At 36.9% G+C, this 12,538-nt stretch overlaps 1 protein-coding gene and 1 long non-coding RNA gene across 3 annotated transcripts in view; one reads left to right on the forward strand and one right to left on the reverse strand.

The window, feature by feature from the left end:
• The window catches only part of COL25A1 (collagen type XXV alpha 1 chain), a 295,280-nt gene that overhangs the window by 94,219 nt on the left and 188,523 nt on the right, over window positions 1-12,538 (forward strand). The gene's annotated exons all lie outside the window — the stretch shown is intronic.
• Window positions 138-8,839, reverse strand: LOC111928340 (uncharacterized). 2 transcript variants are annotated; one of them, XR_015287111.1, is made up of 3 exons: window positions 8,717-8,839; window positions 6,236-6,312; window positions 138-352 (listed from the first exon to the last, which is right to left on the reverse strand). It is a non-coding gene; the product is annotated as an uncharacterized LOC111928340 (long non-coding RNA). The 2 variants fall into 2 exon arrangements; XR_002864031.2 differs by lacking the exons at window positions 6,236-6,312; window positions 8,717-8,839 and adding exons at window positions 1,748-1,808; window positions 2,564-2,717.

Genomic DNA, 12,538 nt, shown 5'->3' on the forward strand with positions numbered 1-12,538 from the left:
ACTGAGAGTTTAGCCAGAAATGGCCGAGCAACATAAAAAGCTGTTTAAATAGTCAATATAATGGACATGGCAGTTGCAGAAGAGATTTAAGGGCTTACAGTTATGTTAAAAATCACAAATCTACAGCATTCCAAATTTTTATGTCTTTCAAAATAACACATTTTTTCTTTCTCCTGGGATCCATTGTGGCAATGTGATGCTCTGACCTCAGGGCCCTGATACCTCGAAAGGCAGTTTGATCTGTGTGCTATTAGATCCTTCTCTTCATTATTCTCACATAATGAACTGTTGCAGGAAGTACTGGACTCTCTTTAGATCAAGCTGCTGATCTGAAAGGTGACAGGAAAATCTTCTGTAAATAAATAAAAGGAAAAAACTAAATAGCTTCCTTTAAGCAAATAATTGCGCTGGCTTTTGTTAAAAGAATATATGCATAGAGACAAAAATATTTTAAAAAGCATTTTTTCAGTATCCAGTATTTATTTTACCATAAGAATATAAAAACTGCAGAGACACATTAACTCTAGCTTTACTGTTCCTATTTTAGTACTTACATACCATCTTAAAGACCATATATATGGCAAACTTTCATAGCAATACAGTATCTTGTTACGTAAGAAAATGCCTTTTTTTGGGGATTGTTTCAGATAGTTTTTAAATAGTCCATGATATGAATATTACTGTTCATGGCTATGTCTGTACTTGGCCTTGCATGCACACATTTCAAGCGAACTTCTGGAAAGTAAAGCAGGGTTCATTATTTTTGGTCAGCGTTCTAAATTCTCAGGACAGCGTACAGCACAGCTCACACATGGTCTTGTTTTTGAAGCTGTAAATCTCTCTGGAGTGATCTGGTCTCTGTGGCTTTCACTGGCTGAATGGAACCTTGTTTCTTCTGAGCAGTCTTTTGTGTTGGTTTTATCGTTGTGTGCCTCTTACTTGTTAAAAGCTTCTCGAACGCAAAAGATGAATTTTGTCTGTGGGACTGTTCTGTATGTCAGAAATCATTGATGAGAAATCTTAAAGTTTGGAAAAGTGTGCATATATTTTAAGGGAAGCAAAATGAAGGAAATGATTAAAGGAAACCTGAGGCAGAGCAAGTACATGGAGAACTCTCTGTGTATTTAAGGGCAACTGTTGTGTCGGGCCATGGTATGCATCACTGCTGCCTCTTGACAGGTTCACCGTGGAGAGACACAAATTAAATTCTTTCGGTTGCAGTTTTGAAGCTAAAAGTGTTTGACTGGTTCAGCCCCTGAATGGTGTTTAAGGAATAAAGGGAAAAAGAGCAGGAAGTTCTAATTGGCAAATTACTTCTTGTTATTTAGTTTGGCTTCCAAATTGGAAATTACGATAATGAGGAGCTTTGCCCTTGAAGAGGACCAGGCAGCTTTTTGTTCAGTTCCCATTTAATGTGAAGATATTCAAGGAACATACTGTAGCATTTAAGCCATCACTTTCTATTAAACAAGTATTCTAAAGTAATGATTTTTAAATCCCTCTCTGTGGATGGCTTTTGTGATTTTAAGATGTCTAAGTGAAGTGTAGATTGCAAACAAGAGCTAAAAGGATTTTCTTGTTATGTAATATTTAGCAAAGTGACTTTCCATATATTTCTCAAGATATAATAGAGAATACAGTGTTGTATGCAACGACAGGAGGACTTCACATGAACATTAATCTCAGTAACTTGTATATATTAATTGTATATATAACTTCGCATAATTCTAACTTTTATTTTGCTTACAATTTCTTTGCAACAAGTGCTATAGTTGACTGAAGTCAAGGTCACTGGGAAGGATCTGATCCTGGAAATACATATCTTAAATTGCCTTTAATATGTGAATTTTACCTTGCAGATTGAGGTTTGAAACTTGAACTACTTGGTGTTACATATATTCATTAAAACAAGGAAAAAAGGGGAAAAATAAAAAGGGGATGTGAAAACTTAGTTCTCTGAGAAAATAAAGTGAGAGTTCTTATTTTTTAAAATAATAATAATAGGTTTATGGATATTTCTCTGTTTGAGGAACAGCGAAAATCCAATTTATAGGTCCACAGACACTGGGCTGGGATTGTATTCCATGACATACTTTTGTTCTTCCTCTTTTGTGCTTTCTTAGTGCAAATGACTCATTTAAATTTTTAATTTTACCCACTTTTTGGTCTGTAGAGCAGGCTGCATAGCTGCTTGGTAAAAACCTCAAGATTTGTATCTCCTGAGCAAGGAAATGTTGTAGACAAATCCATTACCAAGTTCTATTCGAAATCTAAAGGCAGAAAATGGTGATGATGCTTTTAATGGACCACTAAATAATTTCATGCTATCAAGAACCATTTCACACATGTACATATTTTCTTGCTTATGGTTCTGTAATTGACCCTCTTGTTAATTTGCAAGCTCAGGATAAACAATCCTAACTAGCTGACTTTTCACTTTTCAATGTTCACATTAATTAAAATGGTTAAGTAGAGTACTGGAAGGGAGTTAATTTGTTCAGCATGTTTCCTTCTGAATTGGTTCCTTTCAAGCCCACATTTAGCCTAAAGCAAGTGCACTTACTGCCATTTTTTAAAACCTCTTAAAACAGAGGCATGTGATAGGAACACAATTCCTGAACTCCAGCAATGATGCTGGATGCAGTTCTCAGACTGTCTATTATTGTTTCAATCTGAGTAGATGACCAGTGGATGATTCATAGTCTCACCCTCCTGTCCAGCACAGAGACCTGTTTGAGAGCAAACACACAGGCAATTTATTCCATGTTTTTTCTTTGGTTTAAGCTGCTTCAGGAACAAGAAAACCAAGTCATTAAAAAAACACAACAAAAACCAAAAAAGATTGCTGTGTATGCTGTTCAGTTATACTTCTGTGTTAATTCACGTGAGCATACAGCTGTGGATCAACGTGTATACAAATTCATTCGTGTGTGTACACTAATCAAGGAAACAAGAGCAGCTTATAGCAGTAAATTACTTAATTTTCTGCTATTGTGGGAAAAAAATACTTTGTATTAGACCCTTAAAAACAGGGTAGTTTATATCCCCCTTAAAAAAATATGGTAGTTAATATCAAAGTTTCACAGTCAGGCCATGAAGAGGCTTTTAGATAACCTGTGCCAACCTCTTCCTGTATATTACAGGCAGTACCAGAGACCATAATGAAAATATTTTGTCCCTCTGGAAATGGCATGCTGTGACCAGTAAGCAAGAGCAACAGATGCATTGGTAAATATCTGAGCTTTGTGTATTGTTCAGGTTGAATCCAATATATCCCAGTGGCCCCAAGGAAAGCCTCTGTTCTCTTCTGGAGGAGGGAATAAGGAAATAAACCAAAGGCCCTTGCTCATCTTAAACAGGGGGAATCTTATATTGGAATGGTCTGATTGCCAGTAATGCCTTGGATGTGTGAACTGGTCACATACCAGTCAGGTATCTCAAAGGCAGATTCCTGCTGCAATTTTTGAACAGTGGGGCACTTCATCTTCTGTCTGCTTTGAACCTGTGGCTGGTCTCTGATGGTCCTTGGGAAGACCTGCCCAAGTTGAGGGAACTGACCTCGCCAACATCTGGCTGAAGCCCTGGAGCATGAGATTCAGCCACACTGAATGTCACAAAGTGTTACAAGCATGTGGAGGTCAAAACAGCCAGTTTTATTCTCCCCTTTCAGCACTTGCTAGATGGAGATAGGCAGGGAGTGTCATAGATCATGAAGTATCAAAGCTAAAAGGACAGCAGCGTCCCTGCAGCAGGGCTCCTCACAAATAGGCCATTGTTTGGGTTTGGTATTTTTTTTTTCTCCCAGGAAGTGGAGGATAAAAATGTCTTAGATATCACAGTCTTTCTTACAAGATTCCTTTTAAGGTCTTACAAAGGTTAAGATATATGCAGATAAAAGTAAGGATGAGTTTAAGTAGACCTTGTTTTAACATACTTGAGAGACATTGTGTGAGGAGTTGACAATTTAATTTATCTTGGCAATTCTCACTACCAAATCTTAGTACAGCCTTGAATATGAATATGTCCTGCTGTGGAGCGCAGTCATGATTAATTAATGACAGTAAGGACGAAACATGAAAGTACTGCTCCGTTCTTCTGTCCCAGACATTACTAGATCCACTTCCTGGTGATATGGCCTGCTAAATACTTTTTTCTTATTGATACATTGATTTCTGTTTCAACAGAAAGCAGCCTAAAAGTAAGAGGGGTAAGTATGCATGCGTGAGGTTGAGTGGGTTTCTAAGCATGACAGATTTAGACAACTTGGATGGTGTGTGGAACGCCATACAATCAGTAAACATATTGAAATACCTTTCTATCCTCTCAAATATCCTTGTGGCTATTGCTAAAGGAAGAAGATGGAGCTTATTAAAACAAAATATAATTAATTCTTAGAATTTGAAGAAAATATATTATGTATCAGGTGCCTTTCTTTGTAGACATGAATGGAAGAACAAGGGGTAATGACAGTATTGCTGAAAACTAAAAGCATAAAAAAAGAGGTTAAAAATTGGAGCTTAATGCTTTTAAGAGAAGTGGCATCTCTCTATTTCATTTGTCCTCTTTTCATGACTGAATGCCTGTCAGGAAAATGTCTTATAGTGAAACATGGGGCCCACTACAGAGGAAGTTCTTGCCGAAGTTGTCCAAAGATGAGTAATACAAAATAACTCTAGCTTTAGCACTTTAGAAACACAATATTTTAGAAACACAATTATTTTTACTGTGCCGTTTGTTTTCCATTGTAACCCAAGACATGATTATAATTTTTCTTGACAATATAATAGAAATGATAGAAAATCGATATTTTAATCCTCTGTTTAAGAGTCCCTTATTTTATGTGTAACTTTGGTTCTTGGTTTCTCTTCAGAAGTAATGAATGAGGAAGGTGAATGCTTCATGTTTCTGCTGAAACAACGGTGAAGCAGTTAGATAATCGTCATCCTGGTAGAAGATTTCATGTCTCTTTTTCATAATTCTGAGATCTGAATGCAGAATAGACTAAGCAAATGATCAGCTGTCATTATGATAGTATCTTTGAGAGGTTAAAAAAAATAAGTACCCTTGATTAATTTCTGTATCTTCGTCCCGTGACTGTTATAAATGAAGATGGCTAATTCTTCTGTCAGTAATCCTACTGCACCTCCGAAAACAGAAGCACTGAAAACATCGTAAATGGAATTTCACAGGGGCAGTGAGGCAACAGCACAATGTCTCACGCAACAGGCCTTTTGGTAAAGTGAAAGAGCTGTCACTTGTAATTTATTGAGTGCAGCACACCACAGTTTTGGAGCCAATAGGGTATTTTTTTAATATAACTTTAATGATGTTGTATCATCCTTCATAAAACCCTACCATTTACAATGTGCCACATAAGCTTCTGCCAGGGAGGGAAGGTGCAGGGGAAAGGTAAAATATTTTGTGGCTCCTATTCTGGACAGTGTATTTCTTGTATTACTTATTTTACTGTTGTTTTTCATTGTCTGTCTTATTTTTATTTGCTGCGTTACTGAGAGTAAATTCTCCTTTTGTCTTGACATGCATCTTCATTGATTTTATTTGTCTAGTAATAACACATGAATACAGCCATAAATTACAGAAAAATAAGGTTTAAATAATGAAATCACTAAGGATTAGTCTGTCTACTTACTGTTCTTACATATTAAATGAAAATATATACTAACCATATTCCAAAAGAAAACAAAAACAAAACCAACACTCAGGTTTTCTGTCTGAAGTCCTAAGAAGTTGTGTGGCTTAGTCAGATAGCTTAAAAAGAGTATTTTCATCCAGGAAAATCTCACTGAACCACCTCTGCTCTACCTTTTGGGGAGATTATTATATATCTATATAAAAGAGGAAGGGAAGAGCACAGAGAACTGCAAAAATTGTAAATCCTCTTGCGAACAGGCTCATCTATATTTCCCTGTTTATTCATATTTCCTGGAGGCATGTGGCAACAAAAGACAGTCATGAAATAGAAGCAGATGCAGGAACCAAACACAAAACAAAGCCCAAGCCCAACATGGTATATACCCTGTGGAAGGGTTTAATTACAGGCAAGTTCCACCACAAAAATATGTCACAAATGTGGAATGCCTTCGGATTATTACCACATGGATTTTCATCAGCTTCTGCTGGACTTTGTCACCAGCATTGCCCAGTTCCTCATGAGCACCAAAATCCTCCTCCTCATACTTTTCTTGCAAACCATAATTAGTTAAGGAGTAAATACCTTACAGTAGGATAGTCCTTTGATTCTTCTCAGTCCTGAAGGTCCCAAGTCAACCCTGTATTGTCTGTATCTGTAAACTTAAAGACAGAATATCATGTTATTTCCCCTGTGCTTTCCTGCTATTTTTTTAAATTTCTTGCCCTTGAAGAGATGTATGTTGTGTTGTAGTTATTCCTTGAATTTAATCGTTGAAGAACACAGCATTTCTATTCCATCATTTTTTTTGTCTCTTAAGCCTGCCATCTGACTGTTCTTCACTTTCAGGTTCAACAGATTTCTCAGGAAAACTCACTTTTAACTTTCCAGTTGCAGTGTAATGCTCTGATGAATTTTCACTGTTTGAAAATAAAAGTAAAGGAAATACTGGCTGCCATACAAAAATGCAAAAATTAAATTTTATCAAACGTGATTAAGAATATTAGTTCTATACATTAAAATTTCATCACCATTTTTACAGTGTCCTTTATTATTATTATTATTATTAATATTAATTCATCGTAATTATTATTATTAATAATAGTAATAGTAGTACAAAGTAATAAAAAGTGTGTATTCTAAAGAGACAAACAGGGCCATGCAGGATATCATGGTTCAGAACATCTCAATTGTTTTTTTCCATAGGAATCAGATCAAAAGCAATTACATTTGCTTTGTTTTTTAAATGCATTATGCTATTTTTTGCCTTCTGATATCCTCTTTGGCAGTTGTTCTGAGTGGGGATTGAGAGTTCAAAGGAAGACAGAGCTATTTTGTCAAAGCAGATCTTAGTGATGCAGAAGAATTCAAGAGTGAAATAGTTTTTTTTTGCTGCTATGCTAATAAAGGTATACAGAGAAACGGTAGCATGCAGCATCCTGAAATGTCACACAGCTTTATGTTACCCTGTGATCTTTGTGTTAAATACTGCAAAGGGAAAGAAAAGGTGCCAGAACTGTTTAATGGTAGGGATCTTACTGCTCATATTTTATATCTTGGTAATGTTGTTCTTTAGGCCAGAGTTTTATAGTGAGCAAAGTTTGTAAACTTTGCAGAAGTGTTTTAAGACTGCTGAGGTTTTATCTGCATGTGTGCATGTACAGACAGGTTTGTCTATTTGCATTTGTGTGTCAGTACTTTGAAGTGGAGTTGATTTTAGATGGAATATAGATGAGATAATGGAGTTGCCTTCTTTCTTTGACATCTCCTTACTGGTGTGTAAGTACCCACTTTGTGTTGATTGATTTGCAGCCTGACATGAAAATGTCACCAAAATGTCCTCAGGTGGTAAGGACATCTCTTGTCTTCTGATAACAGGCCATATAATTTCATCTGGTAAATATATATTTAGACAATGCCTAGGTGCACCAGTGTACCAAAAAAAAAAAAAAAAAAAAAGTCTTACCCATAATGGTTAACTCATCTTACCTAAACATTTATACTTTCACCTTTTTCCCAGCTCTTGGTTCTAGCCATGCATTTCTCTGCTGGAGTAAATGGCTGTCTAATCTGAGGAGTCTGTTCATGTGTAGCTACTTATAAACCATAATCAGGTCACATCTTAACCTTCTCTTTGATAAAATAAATAGATTAAGTGCTTAAGCTTTTCATTCTGAGGCACATTTCCAAGCCTTGACTAATACTATTTAGCTGTTCTCTGAACTGTTTCCAAATAGTCAGGTTCACATTTTAAAATTGATACTAGTACAGACCTCTTAATTTCAGTAAGAATCTAACTAATGTTGTGTGAAGTACAAGCATTGCCTCACTATATGTGTAAGCTAGAATGGCTTCAGTTGCAGCATCTGCAGATGCTCCTCTTGTTTGGGTTATTAACCACAATAATGGCAGTCTCTTTGAATTCATAGCTGTCTCTGATAAGATTACCCTGCCATAACTCTGCCTCTCATGCTTTGCTCATGAGGACCTGACTCTGCATTTGGCAGTGGTCCAGATATTTCTCTGGAAAAACGTGTCTGTATACAGTAGTTGATTCAGTCTATTTTCTCGCAGTACCTGGGAGCTAAAACCATGCCATAACAGTGGAGGCACTCTAGTTCCTGATTAGTACTAGCAAATTGGTTCCTTTAAGTGAAGTGCTGGCAAGTTCTGCGTGTGATCTGGGAAGATAGGGTCCAAGAGAAGCCCTGCTTATGATCATGTTTGGGAGATAGCTGAAGCCTTTTTTTATATTTAAAGCAAACTGAAATACAAGGCTAATCTCTGCAATGCAAAGTCCTCATTCCTTGCTGAAATGCTTTTGTAGTTTGCTAAGTAGCAATTCTGCTTGAAGTTCAACAACAGCAAAAGAAGTTTGCAGGTGCCTGAATATTCAGAAGCTGAATTGACCTGATTCTGCTCCCAGTGAGTTTGTGCTCAGGTTTAGAGATGCTCATTGTGGTCAATGGCAAAGCCAGGTCATCAGGCTCGTCATGGAGCACTCATACATGATGATTTACCCTGCTGAGGAGCACGTATGGAGTCTTACACCTTCAATGGATTCACCTTGAGCCAGCTCCTGTAGCTCTACCATGCACATTAGACCCTCAGGATCCTCTGAAGATCCAACCTGCACTGTAGTTGGAGAATAAAAAGTTTCTCTTGATATCTATGCAATGTCAAGTCCTTTAAAACCTATTTTAAAATGTTCAGTGGTGATTAAAATTAGTCTCTTTGAATTCTTAATCTTGATGCAGGGTGGGCAAATAGGCATCTATACATGTGCTCACATGCAAATATTTCCACGTATAAATGCACACGTGCACACAGTGCGACTTCTGCAAAGGCTTTTATAGCCAGGTGCATAGCAGGCTTCCCTGATCCATTATAATGCCAGTGAGTTCCATGGTCAGCCTTTTGTGGAGCTGTTGTTGTCATAGCACAGTGATTATGCTGTATTTGATATTCTCAGTGTGGGCAGAGGTGACAATGACTTTGAAGTAAACACTTAACGGTGTTTAGTCAGCTGTGTATTAAATGTTATGTATCACCATACCTTGCTGTTTGGAGATTTACATTCATGCTGGTACTAACATGCAGTGGCTTTGTTTCGATACAAAACAAAGCGTGCTTTGTATCAAGTATCAAAGACCAGAAGTGGAATGTGTATGTGAAATACTTGTTTTGTTGGAGTAGGTTTAACAATTATTGTAGACTCATATTAATAAGTAACAACATGAAGCAGTTGTTATGTGAAACTGAGATGGAATTAAATTAATTGATTTGTTCAGATTTAGTCAAAATTTTACTAGTTTCTGCCACAGCTTTGGAGCCAGGCTTTGGCTTCCCTTGTGGCTTTTGAAGGTGGGTGATGGCTGCTTTTAGATCCAGGTTTTGGACCAGACCAACCTATATGTGGATGGAGAAGGGCCTGATGAATCTGAAAGTAACATTTTCTGCTGTGTTTTGAAAGTTTATATGTTTTCTGTGTATTTTTTTGAGCTGTAATAACTTCAGGTTTCATTTTGCCAGACCAGTAATAATTTGGATTTAAAAACCAGGAGTGTGTTACTCTCTGGAGAAGTTGATCTGTTTCTGCAGAAGAGATACAACCCCTTTATAACACCAGCTTCTGTCATTTGAGTCTTGTGCCCTTGAAGTGATACTAGTGAGGGAAGGACTGCTGGAGAGTTCAAAAATATGAGTAGTGGCTGAAGCTGTAGGGTTCATTTGTATTTCAGTTTGTTTTGGCTGATGAACTGAGTCTCCTCAAGAAGATTTAGCATCTTTTACTTCTGAGGTGTGCTGGCTGTTGGAGTAAAAGATTAAGATGTCTGTCCTCCTCCCTCTCTCACAAAATTATGTTGTGAGTGAGAAAGGAAATACTACCTTTCAAATGCAGTGAAACTGACAGAAACAAAATAAAACCCAAAATGTTTCTGCTTGGGAAATTAAGCTAATTATAATGCAAGGGTATGTAGTCAAGGAGAAGCTTCTGAATAATATGTCTGAGTAAGACATGTTTTCAAAATTTTTGTGAAGTCCTGAAAACCCCCTTTTCCATGGCAGCACAGGAAAACATGTACCAGGTATTACCACTTCATTCTGATGCTCAGCTAGGTACCACGCTTTTTCTCAGAGAGCTTTCCACTGCAGTGTTGCATCCTGAAGTAATGAGCTCTCTTCCACTGAGGATATGGTGCATGTTAGATTATAAAGTTTGTAGAAAGAGGTTTTTTATCTCTGTGTTCATTAGTCATGCAGACACACCGATGTCTTTCCCCAGTGGACAGCTGTCTGGTTTCTCTTGCTTCTCACCGCCTGGGAATAAGCAAGGAAAACTTGGGTTTACAAACCCCTTGGATATACCTTATGGAAAAGAAAAACTGTTTCCATCAACTGTACCTAAGCTCTTCTCAGAAAGTATGATCAGGTTTTTTTTCCACCCTTTCTTGTTCTTAACATGACACCTTTTGCTTGCTTTATCCTAAATACAGACAGAACTGTAATCATTGAACTACTTGTTCTGAGCAGCAGTACTGGAGAGAATAATGCAGCTGATTTGTGCATGGATTTCTTGCTCTTTTTCTTTGGTTCTGACAATTTACTTCGTGGACTGCATTTGAAATGTGAGCTTTTGTAGGGTCCTTAATGAGCTACCTGAACCTCTGATTTTGCTAGAAAAAAAATTTCTACTCTTCCACAGAAAATTTGCTTCCTATGCTTAGTGGTAAACAAGTGTATATGAAACACCTGAATAGTACCTGTTATGCAAATTATAAACAACAACCGCTTACATAAAGACCTTTTCTAGAAGAAAAGGGGCATTTTGAAATGAAAAATGTGTGAAGTTAAAGAAAAATTCATTAAGTCTACTGACTTTTGGTTAAGTATTGTTTGATTTATATAGGTTTCTCTATTAAGACCCTTTCCCTTTTGGTAGTTGTGCTCATAATAATGATATTTACTGACTTGACTGATAAAAGATATAGGGCTTTTTTTTATTTTTTAAATTTTTTTTTATTAATGTGGAACCCAAGGGTAGCGTTCTTGGACTACTATGTGCCAGTAATAGTTGCAGTAGTATTTTAAGTGATTTTGGCAGCTCTGAAGGCTACCACAAGGTTTGGTGCTTCAGTAATATAAGGAAGAAATAGTGAGCCATCTCTTTTCCTTTGTGCTTTGACATATTGCTGCCACGATTTAACACACTGTTCCTGAATACTGTTTTCATTTTTATTTTGAAACATTAAGATCTGTAGAACTACGTAAGTGTAATAACACTTAGTAAGAATATTTGGAAAATTTTATTTGGATTTTATTTGGCTTTTGGCACAGGGCAAAGTCTACATGCTTTGGTATGAAAGGTGTTCTTATGTATTTTTAATTATTATAAAATTCTTTGCCTCTTTCAAGGGGATTCATAGCACATTGTGTTTAACCACAGAGATCCTACTCCAGAATGTTATTCTCTGTAGAATTACTTAGGCCTTTTCCACATGCTCTCTCCCAGAGCTCCAGGGTGAGGCTTTACATGAATTATGTTCTCGTTGTGATGTGCTAGAGCCAAATACTACAGAAGTACTGAATTGGCTGTCAAAATATGTTTAAATGTTTCAATAAAATGTGGCAATCCATGCAACATGTGAGCATCTTTCTGAGGACAGAATATGGTCCTAAGACTACATATGCATCTTGGGTTTAGATGTCACAAGCTATTAGAGTTTCTGGTTACACTGGGTGTAATCACATCCTCTTGATGTGTGTGCATGTGGACATATAGTTTATGTTTACTGAGGAACAGAGTGTGCTCTCCTTGTTGCACACATTTGGTTGGTGTTATGTTGTTGGAAGCCTTTGTATAAATTCAGTGGAAAATATGAGTCATAGTTTCCTTTCTTTCCCTCTATATGAGGAAGGCATATTACTATTTAATACAGAGTGCTCTTCAGAACTGACATTCCTTAGGATATAGCTTCTTCCTGTCCTTTTTGCAGTGTAAATTACTTTATCAGATTATCACAGGGAGGATGGAGGAAATAAATTCGTAATGAAACAGTTAAGCAATGGCGTCTGAAGTGTTACTCTCTTACTGTGTCTGTAAAAGGCAGGAAGTTGTAGTCCCCATTCTGTAACACCATATCCAACAACACTTACTGGACCTTTAATTTAGCCTACAAAAGGGTGAAAAAAGCTCTGCCCTTGTAAAATGCTTTATTATTTAGTCTCAGCTGACTTTTATACCACAGGTGATAATCTTGTGGGTATCAAGGCATATTTCAGACATGTATAGATATTGGCATTTGTACTCATGACCTAGAAATTCTTCTTTCTCTATCAGCTGAGAGGTGTTAGTTAATACACCACAAATGAATCACCTTAATTAAA

This window comes from Cyanistes caeruleus, chromosome 5 (assembly GCF_971803275.1).
Source record: "Cyanistes caeruleus chromosome 5, bCyaCae1.hap1.1, whole genome shotgun sequence".
Taxonomy (NCBI): domain Eukaryota; kingdom Metazoa; phylum Chordata; class Aves; order Passeriformes; family Paridae; genus Cyanistes; species Cyanistes caeruleus.